Here is a 19,835-nt window from a genome sequence, read left to right on the forward strand (position 1 = left end):
TCCGCCCCCTGTGGTGCGACTGATGACCCTGGCCTGTGCTTTGAATAGGGAGAGGGGCTGAGTAAAACAAAGTGCTCAGGAACCAGTTGTACCTGGTTTGCCCCTTCCCTGCACCCTTGAGACAAAGAGATTTGGTGTATAAAAGAGGGGCTGTGACCCCATGAAATGTTCTCGTTCTGTACTTGAATCTGCCAGGGGCGTGCTGCTGCTGGGGCCCAGGGGAAGGCTTGCCTCCCTGGGCCCTGCCCAGCCCCTGGATGCCTAATGGACTTTGTGGGACGTTTGCTTCTGTTTCCTGGATCTCTCAAGGACTTTCTACTGGTCCTGAACATAGCGCCTGGAGAGCGCTCTATTCCCTCAGAGAGAGGAGCTGGGGCTGTGCAGCGTTGCGCTGCACGACGAGCAAGAGAGAGGGAATCCCCAGCGTAGGGATTCCCCCATGATGCGTGCTTTCGCGGGTGCCCACCCCGCTTATTTGATCGTTAATAGCGGGAGCCTACTCCGCTTTATGTTAAGTATATGCAGGTGCCCACCCTGCGTCTTCGTTTTGATCTCCTACGTCGCGGATGCCCACCCCGCGACTTTGCCCGTGATGATCGCGGGTGCCCACCCCGCATGGCCGCCTGTTGTCTTGGCTCGCGGGAGCCCACCCCGCTTATTGCCTTATCTCCATGGCGGAAGCCCACTCCGCTTACTTGTGCATCGCAGGTGCCCACCCCGCATCTGAGCCGTGATGAAGGAGTCACCGCCGCGGCCCGAGCCGCGCATTGGATCCCCTCCGGGCCGCTGCCCAGCGCGACCCTGAAGGCAGGGACTCCGTGGGCGCGGCTTCCCGGTCGAGGGAAGCCCCGCGAGAGGAGAGTCCGTGCCAGCAGTAGGAAAGAAGATGGAAAGGACGGGAGCCTACCCCGCCTCCCCGAGTGCCCCTGCAGAGTCCCGGGTCCCAGGAGGGGGCCCGGGTGAAGTAGACGACGCCGCAGAGGGGAGACGCCGCCTCCCAGGCAAACGGTGAGTGCGGGCGTCCCTCTCCTCTGCTACGTGCAGAGTTTTCTTTATTAAAGCCCCACAGGCTCCAACGCGGGCCGCATTGTTGTATTGAGCCCAGTGAGGCTCCAGTTGGTTAGAGCAAACGAGCCCCGAGAAGGCTCCGACCGAGGGGCACATGGTTTGAAGAGCCTGCGAGGCTCGCGAGTTCCCCGAAGCGGGACTCCCACTCTGGGTGCATTATTTCTCGAGCCTAGAGGGCTCCAAACTACGGGGGCATTATTCTCTTGAGTCCCTGAGCAGGACTCCAACGTTTGGGGAGACATCCTTCTTCTCGAGCCCACGAGGCTCCAAGGGGGCATAATAGTTTCAGAGCCTAGGTGGCTTCAACGTTTGGACAGTATTCCAAGAGCCTAGAGGGCTCCAAGGATTGGCGCAGTTTGTTTTGAAGGGCCATTGAGAGCCCATGCCTTATTTGCCTACCACAGCTGCGCAGCACTTAGTACCAGCTGCAGCGTTTAGGCCCTGTGCTTGTCCCCAGCTGCCCAGCAAGTAGTGGGCAGCTGCTACGTTTAGGTTTTTGCGCACCCTGTGTTCATGCTTATGGGGTTAGGAAATGTACTGTGTATAGTATGTTTTGCGCACCCTGTATTTCATACCTCTAGATAGGATTTCTGCCTAGGAGGTTGTTTTACCTGTTTAGGTTGATGTTAGGGAGATTGTACTTCCTTGTGCGATGTGAGCCCCTAGAGTAGTTATACTTAGGTGGTTAGGTCTAATGCGTTAGACTGATGAGAAATTGCATAAATGTGTTTATGCCCCTGTGATGGATGCAGGATAGGTTTTATACCTGATGCTAGTGTGATGACGCTGAGGTCATTATTGCGCCAGTAGTTACTGGTTGTGTTCTACAGTGCTAATTTGTGTTATGTTCTACATGTACACTTGGTGATTTGTGCTATTTCTGACAGTGGCCCATGTGGCCCTGTCCCGTGTAAATAGTCCCTTGTAAAATTCTGCCCAGTGCCAGTTGGCACAGTGTAAATTGTGTGAATATTATCTAATGTGTTTTGGTATAATACAAAGGCTATTTTTATATAATACCTTGTGTGGAGTTTCCTTTGTGGTGGGCCTTGGGTGTTGTTGCTGGGTGCGCGCGCAAACGCTTTACACATTGCCTCCGGGATAAGCCTGACTGCTCGTGCCATGCTACCAAGGGGGTGAGCAGGGGTTATCTTTGGCGTGTAACTCCCCAGCCCTGACTAGAGTGGTGGTTTCTGCCTGGCTTTGGCGCAAGCCCTAGCCAACCAGAAATCCCATTTCTAACATTGGTGATCAGCGGTGGGATTTGGACTTGCGTTTGCGCTGTACCGCAGCAGCAACTGGCTGCACTACAAAACTCTGCATTTAGATAGTCACATGGTATAGGGATTATTGTTCTAAGTTTGTTTTTAAGTGTCATTTCTGTGGAAATGTGTTTCTGGACTCACCAGAGGGTGGGATCCAGTGGTGGCAGCAGATGTGTGTCCAGTGCATGTATTCCCATTCCCAGTTCCAGGGGTAGTGGTACCTGTGTCACGTGGTGGTCAGGTTGAGAAATCAGGGGCGGTAGAAACTGTCTTACCAGTCTTGGGAGGGGTTTGGGGATGAATGTGTGATGCGCTGGATGAATGTGAATGTCCCATTCCCAATTCCCGGAGTAATAGTACCTGTGTCACGTGGTGGTCAGGTTGAGAAATCAGGGGCGGTAGAAACTGTCTTACTAGTCTGGGGGGTGTGTGTATGTGGATGAATGGTGTGAGTTCTCTGAAATAAGGAGCTTGCTGAATACTTTGGTGTGAGTTCTCTGAAATAAGGAGCTTGCTGGTTGATTGGGTGTGAGTTCTCTGGGATAGGGAGCTTGCATTGGGGAGTGATTCCAAAAGGAGTGGCTGAGGTGTCTTCCAGCCCAGCGTGGTGGAAGAGGTTCAGAGTAGCCCAGCTAGGTCTCGGTGTAGGGGCTCACGGCCTGTCTCTGCGGAGAAGGAGTGGGTGGGACTGCGTGTCTCCAGGTGCCCGAAACCCAGTCTCAGGGCCTGGATGGTTTCTTTAGGGAACATCAGGTCGGGGGCCTAGGCTGTACCAATAGGTCATTTGAGGAGGATCTCCCAGTGTCTAGAGGACGTGGAGTGTATGTAATCAGAGCTCCAGTAGTCCTGGTGTCTGGCGGTACTGCTCCAGTTGGGAGGGTGCGGAAGTCCAGAGAGAGGGGTGAGAGGGGGAGGGATTCCCCAGTGGGAACCAGTAGGTCAGGGACCAGCCGGGATGGCTGAGTCGCCACTGAGTGACCGTGGTGTCGCCACTTCTGTCCTGGGGGGTCTGCACGCACTGTCAGATGGACAGGAGGTCGTGAGATCAGCGCCAGGCAGACTGTCACACAACCCATTAGTTATGTGTCACCCTCGTTAAGTCCTGGTTCGCCAGGCATCTGACCAAAGGGTACGTCCCTCGGTTGGGGAGCCAGTAGTCGGTGTTTCCGGATATGGACGTAAGGGCAGCTGTAGTCCTGAGGGCAGGTGGGGCTCATCTTAAGTGAAGAGACCCTCCTCTACAGTGGAAGGGGGTTCAGAGGGAGGGAGTCCTCGCCTCTGACCCCTTGGATCCCAGGTGGTAGACCAGTTGGTGGAGAGAGGTCCTGTACTGGTGGGAGAGTTGTGTTCTGGTGGGTGCTTCCCTGGGAGGGTGCGGAACCCCAGAAGTAGAGGTAGGGTGGGGCATTCTTGCCCGTGACCTCTGGTCAGCCTGAGGGTACGGACCTTAGGTTGAAGGATCAGTGGTAGTTGGGAACTACACTGAGAAGGAGAGTGGAGAATGGCTTGTATGCCAGAGGTTACTGCCCCCCACTCTGGGTTTGGCAAGGACCAGTGGTATCTGGGTGGCCTAGGGCCTGGTCCTGGCCGTGGACAACTAGGTAGTACCAGTGGGGTAGCCTAGTTGGGCCTGAGTTTTTTTTCGGTTGTTTTTTTTCCAGATGGAACCATGTTGATTGAGAATGGCGTAGAACCGGAGAATGTCCCTGCAGTGCGGGCCTGCGTCCGTGTTCTTTCGCCCCAAGCAGGGAAGACCATCACGGTGGCGATTGGTCTGCCCTGCGTTTTGGCTGGAAGGGGGTCGTGTTGGACTTGGCCCTTCTGGCAGGTTCACCCCTGAAACTTTTTGCTTTTTAACTGTGACTTGTGTCAGTGATTTTTGGTTTCTGCGCACTTTACCACTGTGTCCCAGGGTAAAGTGCGTGCGTGTAGTGAGGTTGGCCTGCCCTCCCATAGGAATGCATGGAGGAATGTATGTGTCCCTAGTAGCTCCTGATGCGTGGGGAGTGCAGGTGCGAGTTTGGTATGTACGGACTCGTGTGATAAAATGCTGCGCGATGATGTGTGCGGCGTGCATGTATCTAGTGTGGAAGTGCCACTTCTAGAAGTGGGCACTTCTGTGTGCAGTGTGAAATGAGTGCCTTGTCTGGTGATTGGCTGGCTGAGGTCAGGTGACGGGCTAGGGAATCCCCAGAGTCAGGAGGAGTCACCCAGTGGTGAATAGGGAGATCAGCAGCTAGATGGGTGGGAGGAGTACACCGGGGTCCTGAATAGGGCTGGGCTTTCCCCACACAATGCTGGCTCCGCCCCCTGTGGTGCGACTGATGACCCTGGCCTGTGCTGTGAATAGGGAGAGGGGCTGAGCAAAACAAAGTGCTCAGGAACCAGTTTTACCTGGTTCGCCCCTTCCCTGCACCCTTGAGACAAAGGGATTTGGTGTATAAAAGAGGGGCTGTGACCCCATGAAAATGTTCTCGTTCTGTACTTGAATCTGCCCGGGGCGTGCTGCTGCTGGGGCCCAGGGGAAGGCTTGCCTCCCTGGGCCCTGCCCAGCCCCTGGATGCCTAATGGACTTTGTGGGACCGTTTGCTTCTGTTTCCTGGATCTCTCAAGGACTTTCTACTGGTCCTGAACATAGCGCCTGGAGAGCGCTCTATTCCCTCAGAGAGAGGAGCTGGGGCTGTGCAGCGTTGCGCTGCACGACGAGCAAGAGAGAGGGAATCCCCAGCGTAGGGATTCCCCCATGATGCGTGCTTTCGCGGGTGCCCACCCCGCTTATTTGATCGTTAATAGCGGAAGCCTACTCCGCTTTATGTTAAGTATATGCAGGTGCCCACCCTGCGTCTTCGTTTTGATCTCCTACGTCGCGGGTGCCCACCCCGCGACTTTGCCCGTGATGATCGCGGGTGCCCACCCCGCATGGCCGCCTGTTGTCTTGGCTCGCGGGAGCCCACCCCGCTTATTGCCTTATCTCCATGGCGGGAGCCCACTCCGCTTACTTGTGCATCGCGGGTGCCCACCCCGCATCTGAGCCGTGATGAAGGAGTCACCGCCGCAGCCCGAGCCGCGCATTGGATCCCCTCCGGGCCGCTGCCCAGCGTGACCCGGAAGGCAGGGACTGCGTGGCGGGGCTTCCGGGTCGAGGGAAGCCCCGCGAGAGGAGAGTCCGCGCCAGCAGTAGGAAAGAAGACGGAGAGGACGGGAGCCTACCCCACCTCCCCGAGTACCCCTGCAGAGTCCCGGGTCCCAGGAGGGGGCCCGGGTGAAGTAGACGACGCCGCAGAGGGGAGACACCGCCTCCCAGGCAAACGGTGAGTGCGGGCATCCCCCTCCTCTGCTACGTGCAGAGTTTTCTTTATTAAAGCCCCACAGGCTCCAACGTGGGCCACATTGTTGTATTGAGCCCCGTGAGGCTCCAGTTGGTTAGAGCAAACGAGCCCCGAGAAGACTCCGACCGAGGGGCACATGGTTTGAAGAGCCTGCGAGGCTCGCGAGTTCCCCGAAGCGGGACTCCCACTCTGGGTGCATTATTTCTCGAGCCTAGAGGGCTCCAAACTACGGGGGCATTATTCTCTTGAGTCCCTGAGCAGGACTCCAACGTTTGGGGAGACATCCTTCTTCTCGAGCCCACGAGGCTCCAAGGGGGCATAATAGTTTCAGAGCCTAGGTGGCTTCAACGTTTGGACAGTATTCCAAGAGCCTAGAGGGCTCCAAGGATTGGCGCAGTTTGTTTTGAAAGGCCATTGAGAGCCCATGCCTTATTTGCCTACCACAGCTGCGCAGCACTTAGTGCCAGCTGCAGCGTTTAGGCCCTGTGCTTGTCCGCAGCTGCCCAGCAAGTAGTGGGCAGCTGCTACGTTTAGGTTTTTGCGCACCCTGTGTTCATGCTTATGGGGTTAGTAAAAATGTATTGTGTATAGTATGTTTTGCGCACCCTGTATTTCATACCTCTAGATAGGATTTCTGCCTAGGAGGTTGTTTTACCTGTTTAGGTTGATGTTAGGGAGATTGTACTTCCCTGTGCGATGTGAGCCCCTAGAGTAGTCATACTTAGGTGGTTAGGTCTAATGTGTTAGACTGATGAGAAATTGCATAAATGTGTTTATGCCCCGGTGATGGATGCAGGATAGGTTTTATACCTGATGCTAGTGTGATGACGCTGAGGTCATTATTGCGCCAGTAGTTACTGGTTGTGTTCTACAGTGCTAATTTGTGTTATGTTCTACATGTACACTTGGTGATTTGTGCTAATTCTGACAGTGGCCCATGTGGCCCTGTCCTGTGTAAATAGTCCCTTGTAAAATTCTGCCCAGTGCCAGTTGGCACAGTGTAAATTGTGTGAATATTATCTAATTTGTTTTGGTATAATACAAAGGCTATTTTTATATAATACCTTGTGTGGAGTTTCCTTTGTGGTGGGCCTTGGGTGTTGTTGCTGGGTGCGCGCGCAAACGCTTTACACATTGCCTCCGGGATAAGCCTGACTGCTCGTGCCAAGCTACCAAGGGGGTGAGCAGGGGTTATCTTTGGCGTGTAACTCCCCAGCCCTGACTAGAGTGGTGGTTTCTGCCTGGCTTTGGCGCAAGCCCTAGCCAACCAGAAATCCCATTTCTAACAGTTTCAAAGTGCTACCGTTTTGGAGGGGCATGTTGAATATGTTTGTGATGTACAGAAAGACAACTGTCTCATCGATACACCTGGGTACATATGGTTTTTGACTACATGGTAGTGACTTTGGACACACTCATGTACACAGAATAATGATACTATACATGTATGTGACTTGATAGTGATGGATCCATGTCTGTGTCTTCTTTACATCTGGTAGACTAGCGGCAATGAAAACCTTGCCACAGGTGGCATGCCACTGTAGGCAAATACCCTTCATGGCTCTGTACTCATCTAACACATTTTCTGAGACCATGGTGAGTGGAAAGTGAGCAGTATTCTCACAGTCTTCCGACCCTGTTGCCTCCAAGGACTCCACTTTCTGCAGGGATTCATGTTGTGGTGTGTGTTGTCTTAATAGTCCATTGATTTCTAATTTAGATGTCATTCATGCCATCCTGCATTTGTTTTGGGACATCATGTGTATGGGGTTTTTGGTCTGCCCAAGCTTAGCTATCATATTTATAACCACACAGCAGTCACATTTGAGCATATGATTTGTGTGTAGGTTATCCTTTGTGCATGACTGACAATGGTGTGTTTTTGAGCTATGCTTCGTGCTGTTCTGGATCACATAGAGCTGAACTAGGTGTGGTGTAATGTCTATTGGATTGCCCTATGCTACAAGTGGTAAGCTGAGTGGACAGTGAGTGCACAGGAGTGTTGTGGGTCAGTCTGCTGTGCAGATGCCACTGGAGCCAGTGTCAAATCCATGCTCTCAGTTGCCACACAGTGCAGTAGGTGGGATTTATGTTGTAAAGCCTAGATGCAGATGTGTTTTGCAAGGTTAAGGATGCACGTGTTAAGATGTCTCGAACAAGTGAAGAGGCGAGAGCGCCTGGTGTTTCCAACTTTGATATGGAATGGAGACTCTTACGTGATGGAGCCAGCACACATTTTGCTATTGTCAGAGAGTGTAAGGTATGGGTTGAGTTTATGGGCAGTTTTTGTGTAGGTGACGTGAAGTACCCACATTGTCCAATTGTGAGGGGTGTCACATGCAGGGATGTGAATCAGAGTATGCGAGCTCGTAACACTGGTTTAATCCAGGACAAGGTATGGTATGAATAGTTAGATGTGAGAGGGGTATATCCAGCTAGATATGTTCAGATTATGACATGGGAAGAGATCTGTAGTCTGTGGCTCTATTGTGAGATATAGGGGGAACAGTGCATTTACAATGTGTGAGTTTGTGCATAAATCAATGGGGTTATTGGGCATGAAAGTCATGTGTGGATGTGGCAGGGCCACAGTGAGACAAGATTAAACATATCATATGTGACAAAGTGGATAAGTGTATGTAAAGGTATACACCAGTTGTGTAATTTAGGGTGCTAAACGGTTGAATATTAGATGTTGTATAGTTGATGTATGTTGTTTTTGCATCTGTGAATGCATGTGTTTTGAAAATGACAATCTGTAGAATTTAACCAGAGTATGGTGGGTGTGTAACGATATATGAATAACTGAGGACATATCCACTGAGCAATGCAAGTGTCTTGATGTGGTGATGTGTAAAGTGTGTATGCCAGAGTGGGCGGTAATGCTGCACATTGTGATATGATTTCAGTCCAAGCCATTATTGAGGGTGCAACTTGTGATGAGTGTGGTCCATTTGACATTTTACATTTGACGTCTGCTGAGGAGGTGATAAGTACTGTACATTGTGTGCATGTCATGTATGGAAGAGTTGTTGTATACATAGTGATGAAGAGTGGTGCTGTGCATGTAGGTGTTGATGAGAGAAGTGCAGCGCCAGCGTGAGATTGTGACAATTGTGTTTGAAGTGTTTGAGTACAAGTCTGTAGCTAGTGTGGCAGACATGTTTTTCCATCTAGCTGCACCAGATTGGGCTTATGAGGTGCTTGTGTGTATGTTAGTTTTGAAATTGAGCATATACTTTGGAGTGGATGTGAGAGGGGTCATACCTGCACAAGTAGAGTTCATGCAGGCCATGTGGTCATGTTGCTATATACATATGTGTAGATTTGGTATATGTAAGTAGTCAGAAACTGTTGCATGAGTAAATGTGAAGATGTGCAATATTTTGTCTGCAGCTTGCTGTCTACCAATGGATGTTCATGACTGATTGTTTTAATGTCCACTTTGAGTACACTTTCATATGCAAGACCTATTGGCATCACTGGAAAAGTAGGCTCCAACTAGCCTTGCCTTGTCTGAGTTGTGTGTTGGCATATGTGGCGTTTCAACCTTTGTAGGAAGCTATACTCAGTTATAGATCATTTATACCCTTTGAAACTGCCCTGGGATGGATGTGGAGATTGCTAAATTTGCAATGTCATGATTCAGGAACATTGGATGACAGTCCATTCCTTAGAAGAGTACAGCCCCATCAATGTTCAAGTCATAGATGTGTGTTGTTGTGACACCTGGGCTCAGACTACTCCAAAACGCATTGGCACATTTGCCAGTACAGTACACACGCATGGGTATTGCTGGCATTCTGACTTTGAATGTCTGTGGTATGGGGACACCAAGGGAGATGGAATCATTGTGATGATATCTCTGGTTGTGCTGAGGAAAACACATTGCACTGTATGCAAACACACGTGACACTGGAACAGTACTCCCTGTTCCATAAGGGTTTGCATCCTCTAAATTTATGTACCTCAGATCTGCTTTTGCAAGGGTAGCCCTTGTGTGTGTCCCTGATTGCTCCCATTGTGCCCATTAGATACTGTCCTAGGGCCTGATGGTAATATGGGTTTGTTGAAGGTCTCCTTGATGTTTCCATAGATCATTGACAGTGTTTCAGTGCCGAAGGTGGACAAAGCAGACTTCATTCTGCACATGTCTTTCATGCTCACAAGATGTACCCATATCCCCTGGCTTGAGAATGACTATGTCAATTGTGTAGGTGAGCCACAGATTGAGCCACCCCCAGCATCCTCACCTGTGCTGGCAGCTTATCTTACACAATGAGCTGTGCACTTGACACACCAACACTATTTGTGAATCCTAAGTCGACCGTAGACACATTCAAATTGTGAACTGTGTGCAGCGGCAGCAGTCGACAGATGGTGACTGTATCCTACATTGTTGTTGGTCCATGCTTCTTTCTAATCCAAGATGGATTTTATCTACAAATATTTCCCTGACGACAGTGACATAACCACTTGTGTGTTGTTGTATTTGGAGACACTGAAATTAGTACAGAGTGGCTTGGTCTGTGGACATGTATGTTGTTATGGCCAATATCCTCTGTGCTTTACTGTAGACAGACACATCACAATGACATACTATTGTGAGTACATTGTAGTTCTGTTGCAATGCAATTTTTCAGTGTGTGTGTTGTTGTGGAGTCATGCATTCAGTTTGTGATACATACATATGTGTGATTATGGCAATTCCTGTTCCACCGTAAAATGTGTGTTTCCCCTAGTATTTAGCATGGTAAGTGTACCTACCTGATGATGACATTGCCCCATTGTACATGCACAACATGCTATGGACCAATGTTCTGATTTGGATCACAATGATGCTCAGGCCCTCTGAAAGTAATTGACACACAAACTGTGATCATCTCTTTTATTCTGGCCTGTGTGCTTTCACCTGTCAAGTGTGTAAATGAGGCACACTGCTGCTGATCAAGGGGTGGTGTGTAGGTCAGGCTGGCAATCAATCAATTCAATCAGGGATTTGTGAAGTGCATTACTTACCATGAGGGTCTCAAGGCGCTGAGAAGGGGGACGTGCAGCTCTGATTCAGCCAAAGAGCCAGGTCTTGAGGCTCTTCCTGAAAGTATGCAGCATGGGGGAACGTCTGATGTTTAGCGGGAGCTCGTTCCAGATCTCTGCTGCGATGTAGAGTAGGCTCTTCCACCTGCTCTGGCTCTGCGGATGCGTGGGGTTTTGTCAAGGGTGAGGTCAGTGGAGCAGAGGTTTCTCTCGGGTACGTGGAAGGAGACTCTTTCATTGAGTTATTGGGGTCCAGTGTTGTGGAGGGATTTGTAGGCGTTTGTGAGTAGCCTGAAGGTTACTCTCTTCTTGACAGGGAGCCAGTGGAGGTCTTGTAGGTGGTGGGTGATGTGTTTATGTCGTGGGATGCCAAGGACGAGTCTGGCAGCGGTGTTCTGAATGGTCTGGAGTTTTCGGAGCAGGGATTTGTTGATTCTGGCATAGAGGGTGTTTCTGTAGTCCAGTCTGCTTGTTATGAGTGCGTGGGTGATGGGTTTTCTGGATTCAGGGAGGATCCACTTGAAGATCTTGCGGAGGATGCAGAGGATGTTGAAGCACGTGGAGGAGACGGTATTGATCTGTCGGGTCATGGTGAGGGAGGAGTCGAGTATGATGCAGAGGTTCCAGGTGCAGTCTGTGGGAGTGGGGGGTTGCCAAGGGCGGTGGGCCACTAGGTGTTGTCCCATGATGAGGGGGTGGGTCCAAGGACGAGGACTTCTGTCTTCTCCGAGTTGAGCTTCAGACAGCTGCTGCTTATCCAGGATACAACGTCTTTCATTCCTTCCAGGAAGTTGAGTCTGGTTAAGTGGGGTTGCTTCATGAGGGAGAGGGTGAGCTGGGTGTCGTTGGTGTAGGATACCATGCTGAGTCCGTGCTGTCTGGTGATTGCAGCGAGGGGGGCCATGTAGATGTTGAAGAGCATGGGGCTTAGCGATGATCCTTGGGGTACTCCGCAATTGATCTCTGTGGGTTCAGAGACAAAAGGCGGGGTCCGAATCTTTGGGTTTGGCAGTTCCCTGTATGCCAGCGTCGCAGAGTCTGACTGTGAGAGTGCAGTGGGAGACGGTGCCGAAGGCTGCAGAGAGGTCTAGAAGGGTGAGGGCCGCAATGCAGCCCTGGTCAAGGAGGGTGCGGATGTCGTCCGTGGAGGCGAGAAGGGTGGTGTTGGTGCTGTTGTTGCTGTGGAATCCGGATTGGGAAGAGTCAAGGATGGAGTTGGCTGCAATAAAGTTCGTGAGCTGATTGTTGACGATCTTCTCGACGACTTTGGTCACGAAGGGGAGCAGAGAGATGGGTCTGTAGTTTTTGAGGTCCGTAGGATCTGCTACGGGCTTCTTGAGGAGGGGCTTGACTTCTGCGAATTTCCAGTCGTCGGGGAAATTGCCGGATTCGAACGTAGCATCGATGGTGTTCTGTAGTTCCAGTGCTATTGCGCTGGTGGCTCTGTGGAAGTTGTGCAGTGGGCAGGGGACCGTGGGGGCTCCTGAGTGAATGCTCTTCATGGTCGTGGCAGTGTCTTCGATGGTGACTGAAAACACCGCCACATGTCTAGATGTGACTTGCCTCACTGCAAGGCCCCTACATACAATGCAACCTCCCTGCACCTGCCATGACCTGAAAGTGATGGCTGTGTGGGGGAGATAACACTACCTCTTTCAAGGCAAGTAAGGCAGTGCACCAAGATGAGTGTACTCGAAAGGCTGTCCCCCAGCCTCAATTTGCAGCACAGCTGGTGAGCTGAGAAAATCAGGGCACAACATTGCAGTGGCGTATTGGGGACTGTGTAAGTGAGTCAGTCTCTTGTTGTGGTATACGAAGGTCCAAAAACCGTGGCCCAAATGTGCCCCGGGTGCACCAGCCCATCGACCAATGCCCAACTGCCAGCATGGTCAATCCAAGGTTATGCTGGACACATACTGATTGGACTCAAGACCCTGAGGTCTGTATGGTCTTTGGCCCCCATTGTGTGTGTCAGCCCAGGCTGAGACAGCTTCTCCACACACATGCACTTGAGCTGCTGTAGGTGGCTGGTGTGTCTTGTTTACACATCAGCCCCCCAGTATTTCACAGCTTTTTTTTAGACATTCCTGCAGATTGTACTCCACCAATAGGTATTCAGGCACTTTGCATGTGCACCAGTTAAATTGTTCATGTACACATTACTGGGTTTTTTGCCCACAAACCCCATATTTGCACCTACATTACAGGGTGTTTTGCCATCAGACCCCATATTTGCACCTACATTACTGGTGGTATTTGCCCCCAAACCCCATATTTGCACCTACATTACTGGATGTTTTGCCGCCCCAAACCCCATATTTGCACCTACATTTCTGGGTGTTTTGCCCCCAAATCCCATATTTGAACCTGCATTACTGGTGGTATTATCCCCCCAAACCCCAACCCCAAACTTTACTGGGTGTTTTGCCCCTAAACCCCAGATTGGGATCTACATTACTGGCGGTATTTGCCACCCAATGGCGAGATTGGCTCAACATTGCTGGAGGTATTTGCCCCACAATCCAGACTATGCCTAAACATTGCTGGGGGTATTTCCGCCAACCCCAGTTTTGACTCTGCATTGCTGTGAGTGTTAGACCTCCCCCTCCAAATTTTGGTAGGACATTGCTGGGAGTATTAGCCCCTCTGCCCACCCTTTGTGTCTGAATTGCTGGAACTATTGCCTCCCCACCCCAATTGCCTCTACATTGCTTCAAGTACTCCCCCACCCAAAAATTAACTGTAGGTTCGCCCCTGCATTCTCTTCTGTTGTTTTTGGTGGGCTAGTTACGTTATTGTGTATGAGTAGGTGTCGGACTTACCTACTGCAATGATCGCGTCGGTTGGGGTGGTAGTATTCTTCGTAGGCGTAGAGTATGGGGATGACGTGAGCAATAGGATACATGGCTGCACCGTCTTTTTACGCAGGAATCATGTTGTGGCGCGATTCAGTCCTGAAATACTCTCCTTCTGGATGCTCTGACGTGTTGGTTATAGCGACCGATTCGGCACATAGGAAGTACGCATCGTACTTTGGCGTTGGGAATCGACCTGGGAAAATGCCTCCGGACGACTCGATTCTGTGTAACCGGAGGCTTTTCGCTTTGAAAATGATGACGGATTCGGCGTGACCAAGTCGTTCGGTAAGTGAAGGGTTTTCGGCATCGTGCTTCGTCGTGTGGTTGAACTGGGTCCCAATTCGATTAGTTTGAAAGGTCCGACTCTGGACGGCTCTGGGATTGTCTTCCTGACGAGATCAAAATCAGCCCTCTAGACTTTTTCTGGCTTTGATAGGGAGCCGGTAAGCAGGAGGGGTGATATGATTGTGGTTTTTTTGCCAGGCAGAGGTGTGCATGGCTGCTTCGATGGGGGTTAATTTAGAAGCAGGAATGCATGCCAGGATGGAATATTCATAACAATATTTGAATAGTACCAGAGATTGCACAGCCTGTCTGCTTTCCCACATTGGACAGTATGACACTAATTGGGGCAGTGAGCATGCTGGAAATGCAGAAAGGGGCACACCACCTGGCATTGGCGGGAAACATCCTTTACCACGCAACCATTACAACGCGGTATGGTTACATCGTGGTTTTTACAACGAAAGTCGTTACACCGACTTGCACTGGAGGGCGCTCTAGACTAAGTAATAGTGTGAATTACTAGTCCAACACCTTCCCTACTATACGCAGTCTGGAGTTGGAATAGTAATTCACACTATTCCTAAATCCAGCGCCCTCCAACACAAGTCGATGTAACGACTTGTGTTGTCAAAACCGCGACGTAACATACCGCGTTGTGATGGTACGCGTTATACCATCATACATCCGCCATTGGCTCCAATGGCTGGTAGATTCCTTAGGTCAGCAGATCAGCGGGCATCAATAGATGTTTTCAATTGGCCAGGCCCGGTACCATGGCTCATAATGAAGCTGGGCTTTGACAGAAGGAAAACGTGTATTATTTCTTGCTCAAAAGTCAGGCTGACTTTTGCACGAATAAATAGTGCAAATGTTCACAGCCATGTCATAGTTAGGATGATGCTAAATGGCACTTAATGAAAATCAGCATCACCTGGAGGGCAGATTTATGTCCCTTCTGCACCTCTTCTTGCGAGATACTGGTGACTTCTAACCTACATTTGCCTAAGACGCAGAAACTTGCCGAAGAACAAGTGCCTCATAATGTTCTTCCTGCTCTGATTGTTTTCCTGAATATAGGGCCAGATGTAACAAACTTGTTAGCGATTGCAAATACTCTGATTCGCAAGTGTTTGTGAGCTCTAAATGGTCATTTGAGACGCACTAAATACATTTTTGGAGTCAGTAAACTTTTATAGACTCCAAAGGCCAGTTCGCAATTTGAAAAGGGCATAGTGTGGGCATCCTTTTCAAACTGCAAATTGGTACCGTGTGCATCAGAGGTTTGCGACCGATATTAAAAAGTTACTGACTCCCAAACTAGGTGGTAACTGATTCCCAAAGGTGGAAGGTTCCCCTTTGGAACCCACACAGTATGAGAATGCAAGTGTCAACCCACACTGAGGGCTTTCAAAATTGAAACCTTTATTTTTTAAGCAGCCTATTCCCATTAGAGGTATTTGGAATGCCTTTAAAAAACATTTTTAATGTTCAAATAATTGCCAAATAATTGAAACGCAAACAGGATGGTGGTCTGCTGTCCCTTGCAGTCTACCAGTGGCCTAGCACAAAACAATGGGGTTCCCGATGCTAAATGTGGGAGGGACCCCTGAGATCCCCACAGCTCACAGAAACTCGTAGTCTTAGGCTGAAAACGGGGTCCCCTTGAAAGGAGGGCGCTTCCTTCAGGGACATCTTAAGGATTTGGGGGGCCCTGGGCCAAACATATTTTGGGGGCCCCTGTTCAGGACACCTTTGAATTTATGATCTAATTTGAGCCCCTGTTTCCCACGCAGTTTCCGCTTCCTCAGGTGCGCTAGAGATCCAGTTTGCATCATAGGCATTAGACTATATATTCCCGATGTAAATGGACATGTGCAGCTTACAGGTGTAGGATTCAGGGTTTCCTGCCCTGCTACTACGTTTTTAATACTTTTTAAATTGTATATGTGTGGCTGAATTACTCTGTGCTTTTTCACAATTTCTCCTACCTATGCGCCCTTGCACTTTACTTGATTCTGCTTGCCAACAGCTCCTTAGCTGCTCCGATTCGCATTTCGGTTTTCCTCCGGTCCTGGTCCGCTGCTGCTGATACGCCGATTGTGTGGAGGGCTGGGGCTACTATCGGGCTACTCACTTCCGCCCACGCAGTTTCCACTTCCTTAGCTGTGCTAGCGATCCAGTTTGTATCATAGGCATCAGCCTATATATTCCCGATGCAAACGGATGCGCGCAGCTGATAGCTGTAGGATTTAGTGTTTCCTGCCCTGCTACTAGGTTTTTATTACTTTTTAAATTGTATATGTCTGGCTGAATTACTGTGCTTTTTAATAATTTCTCCTATCTATGCGCACTTGCACTTTACTTGATTCTGCTTGCCTACACCTCCTTAGCTGCTTCGATTCGCATCTCGCTTGTCCTCCAGTCCTGGTCCGCCCACGGCTGATATGCCAATTGTGCAGAGGGCTGGGGCTACTATCGGGCTCCTCACTTATGCCTATGCAGTTTCCGCTTCCTCAGCTGTGTTGGCGATCCAGTTTGCATCATAGGCATTAGCCTATATATTCCCGATGCAAACGGACGTGTTAAGTGGACGTGCACAGCGGGCGCGCCGCTGGCGCCGAAGGTGAGCCTGTCTGCGCCCGGAGGCGTTCGGCGCCGGCCATGCTGCCCAGTTCCCCTCCGGTGAGTTTCTTCCACTATATTGCAATAGGGAAAAACTGCTTAGCCTTAGGCGGCTACCATTATGTCACTGTACAGCCGCTGATCCGAGGTTGGAGGTAGACTTTCGATGCAATAAGTGCAACTGGACTCTCCTCCAGCCCAGGAAACTCGCACCCAATATCCTCCCACGCAGCAATAAGTGTAAAAAAAATAAGAAAACAGAGGACTTAAATGCCACCCTTTTAAATTGTCGCTCTATACAAAAGCATGAACCATACATTTATGGCCTACTTTTAGACTAACAGTCTGATCTTTTATTTCTCACTGAGACCTGGCTGTCTGAAGCCTCCAACCCTACAATCACCTCGGCCATCCCTACGGGTTATAACATTCTTAGGAGGGACCGATCAAATGGGAAGGAGGGAGGTGTTGCCATAATTTACAATAAAAAACTAGACTGCTTAGGCTTCTGCTGTACCTTATCCCCCCATCATAGCATAGCTGGATTTCTGATTTACAGACCTCCCAGTGCTATTGGAAATGTTATTACTACGCTTAATATAGACACCACCTCCCTGGCCTTAAAATACAACAACTGCATCATTCTGGGATATTTCAATATACATATGGACAATGGAAAAGACCCTCAAACAATTTCCTTGTTGGAGGCGCTGCAGGCCTGCAACATGTTTCCATATGTTTCTTTGGCCACCCATGAGAAGGGCCATACCCTAGACCAAATCGTTCACAACTTTGACATATCAGTAAGCCTACCTCTTCCCATTACCTGGTCTGACCACCTCCTATTAAAATGTGTCATTCCCAACTCTGCCACAGCCCCTTGAGCTAACACAGGGCAGAGGGTCTCTAATTACAGGAAGTTTCATAAAATATCCATCCCGATGTTAGCAGATGCCCTCGGTCGTTCCTCACCAGAGCTGTCTGGCTGCTCCGACTCGGACGCCCTCTCAATAGATTCATGGCTCCGAACCAACATTGATGCAGTGGTACTGGCTGTTTGCTGCTCCTCAAAGAGGTCAGCCCCACCAGCTCCATGGTTTAACGATTCCCTTAGATCTCGCAACAGAAATTGTGGAACAATTGAACGGAAATGGCGTAAATCCTATCTACCTGAGGACAGGAAGGTGTATAAAGACACCTTAAACGCTCATTACATTCTCGTGAAGGCAGCCAAGAAAAACCTCTTTCAAACCAAGATAGAAAATGCCCAAAATAAGAGTAAGGAAATCTTTAGCATAGTTAAATCCTTTACTGCCCTGAGAGCCGGCACAAAGGAAGGGTCATGCACTGAAGAATGGTATAAGTAAATAGTTGAATTCTTCCACAAAAAGATCTCCATGATCCAACAAGCCTTCACTAACTTCTCAGAGGAAGAACTGACCTTCTACCTTAGTTCTAATAGCAAATTTCACCTCTTGGATCCTACATCTTTACTAGCTTTCCCTGAGTTTCAGCTTGAAGAGTCACTGACCCCTCTCCAAAGCATTAAGTCTGGCTCTCCTACTGACCCATGTCCAGGGAATATCTTGAACCTATTAGCTCCCACCATAAACCCCACAGTAAACCAGCTCTTTAATGCTTCTCTCTCCTCAGGCAACATGCAGAAATTATGGAAGAATGCTAAGATTCTTCAACTGATAAAAAAGGCTAACGCCAAACCGACGGATCCTGCCAACTACAGGCCAATCTCCCTTCTTCCGACCCTCTCCAGAGTACTAGAGAAGCATGTAAACAAGGCCCTCCAAAAACACATTGAAGATGGGAAGCTCCGTCATGAGTCCCAATCCGGTTTTAGGGCTAACTACAGTATGGAGTCCGCTCTGCTGGAAGTGACTGAATTTCTCAAGGGTAAGCTGGACCAGGGAGGCAAGAAGACTGTTCTGATACTGCTCGATACGTTGGCGGTTTTCGATATGGTCCCACATGAGAGGCTCCAGGAGAGACTTGCTAACATCGGTCTGGGGGGGGATCACCTTTACAATGGATGTCATCCTTCTTGGCAAATAGATCTCAGGACATCTGGCTCCCCCCTTTCTCATCCCCAGTTCCGGCCATGAATGTAGGTGTCCCTCAGGGCTCCATTCTCAGTCCTACCCTTTTTTAATATATATCTATCCCCCTTGCATTTCTGGTAGAGGAAGAGGGCGCAAAAAATGTTCCTATGCTGATGACACTCAGCTGATTTTTACATGTGAAAAACGAACAGACTTTGACGGGGCAATGATTAGGTCTTGCCTCCCAAAGAATTTTAACTGGCTTAAGATCAATCAGCTGAAGTGTAATCCTGACAAAACTGAAGTTGTTTTCTTTGGTAATCCATAAACGCCTGACTGGAGCGCTTGGTGGCCAAAAGATCTGCCGCCCCCGCCCGCTGAAAAGGAGAAAGTCAAAAACGTAGGAATTGTCATAGACAAGACACTCTCTGTGCTTTCAAATTCAAAATCTAAATGGCACTTGCTTTGGCATACTCTGGATGCTAAAAATAACTCCTGTCACTGTTCCCGCTTGAGAGCAGAAAGATTGTGGTGCAGACTCTGGTGACATCAAAGCTTGACTATGTCAACAGCTTGTACCTCTGTCTTCCCAAATCCCTTATCCAGCGCCTACAAGTGGTACAATATGCGGCGGCCAGAGCCATCGTGAGACCTAAACCCAGATCTAGTATGACCCCTATTCTTAAGTCTCTCCGCATAAAAGAACGGATCGGCTTCAAAGCGATGACCATCTTCTTTAAAGCTTTCCATGGCTTAGGAGCCGGCTACATAAATAAGCGCGTTAATCGCTACACAACAGCTAGACCCCTAAATTCTTCCAATGCCAACCTGGCCATCATGCCTAAAATATGCAGTGCCCGCATTGGAGGCAGATCCCACGGCTTTCTAGGCCCAAAATTGTGGCATAGCCTCCCTGAGTCTCTGAGACCAACCACAGACCTACTCTCTTTCATGAAAGAACTTAAAAACCTGGCTTTTTGATAACTGATGGGTCTTTTACGCATGTTTTCCTCCCACTGTCATGCGCCAGGACTCTCTAGTCTGAGTAGCTGCACGCTTTATTAAATACACAATTTCATTTCATTAGGTCCCTGACAGTGCAAAGGAACACTCGTCCAAATTCTAAGCGCCTTATTTATGAGGCTTTGCTTCACTTTTATGCCGCTGGTGCGTCACTTTTTGTGACGCACCGGCAGCATAAAATATGTGCAATGTTATGCCCTATTTACAAAGTTACAAAAGACAGGGGTCCTAGACCTATACTTAAAATGAATTAATCAAAGAACTTTGTTTCTTGTATGTTTCAATTAACCATAT

Source organism: Triturus cristatus, chromosome 5_2 (genome assembly GCF_964204655.1).
Source record: "Triturus cristatus chromosome 5_2, aTriCri1.1, whole genome shotgun sequence".
Lineage (NCBI taxonomy): Eukaryota > Metazoa > Chordata > Amphibia > Caudata > Salamandridae > Triturus > Triturus cristatus.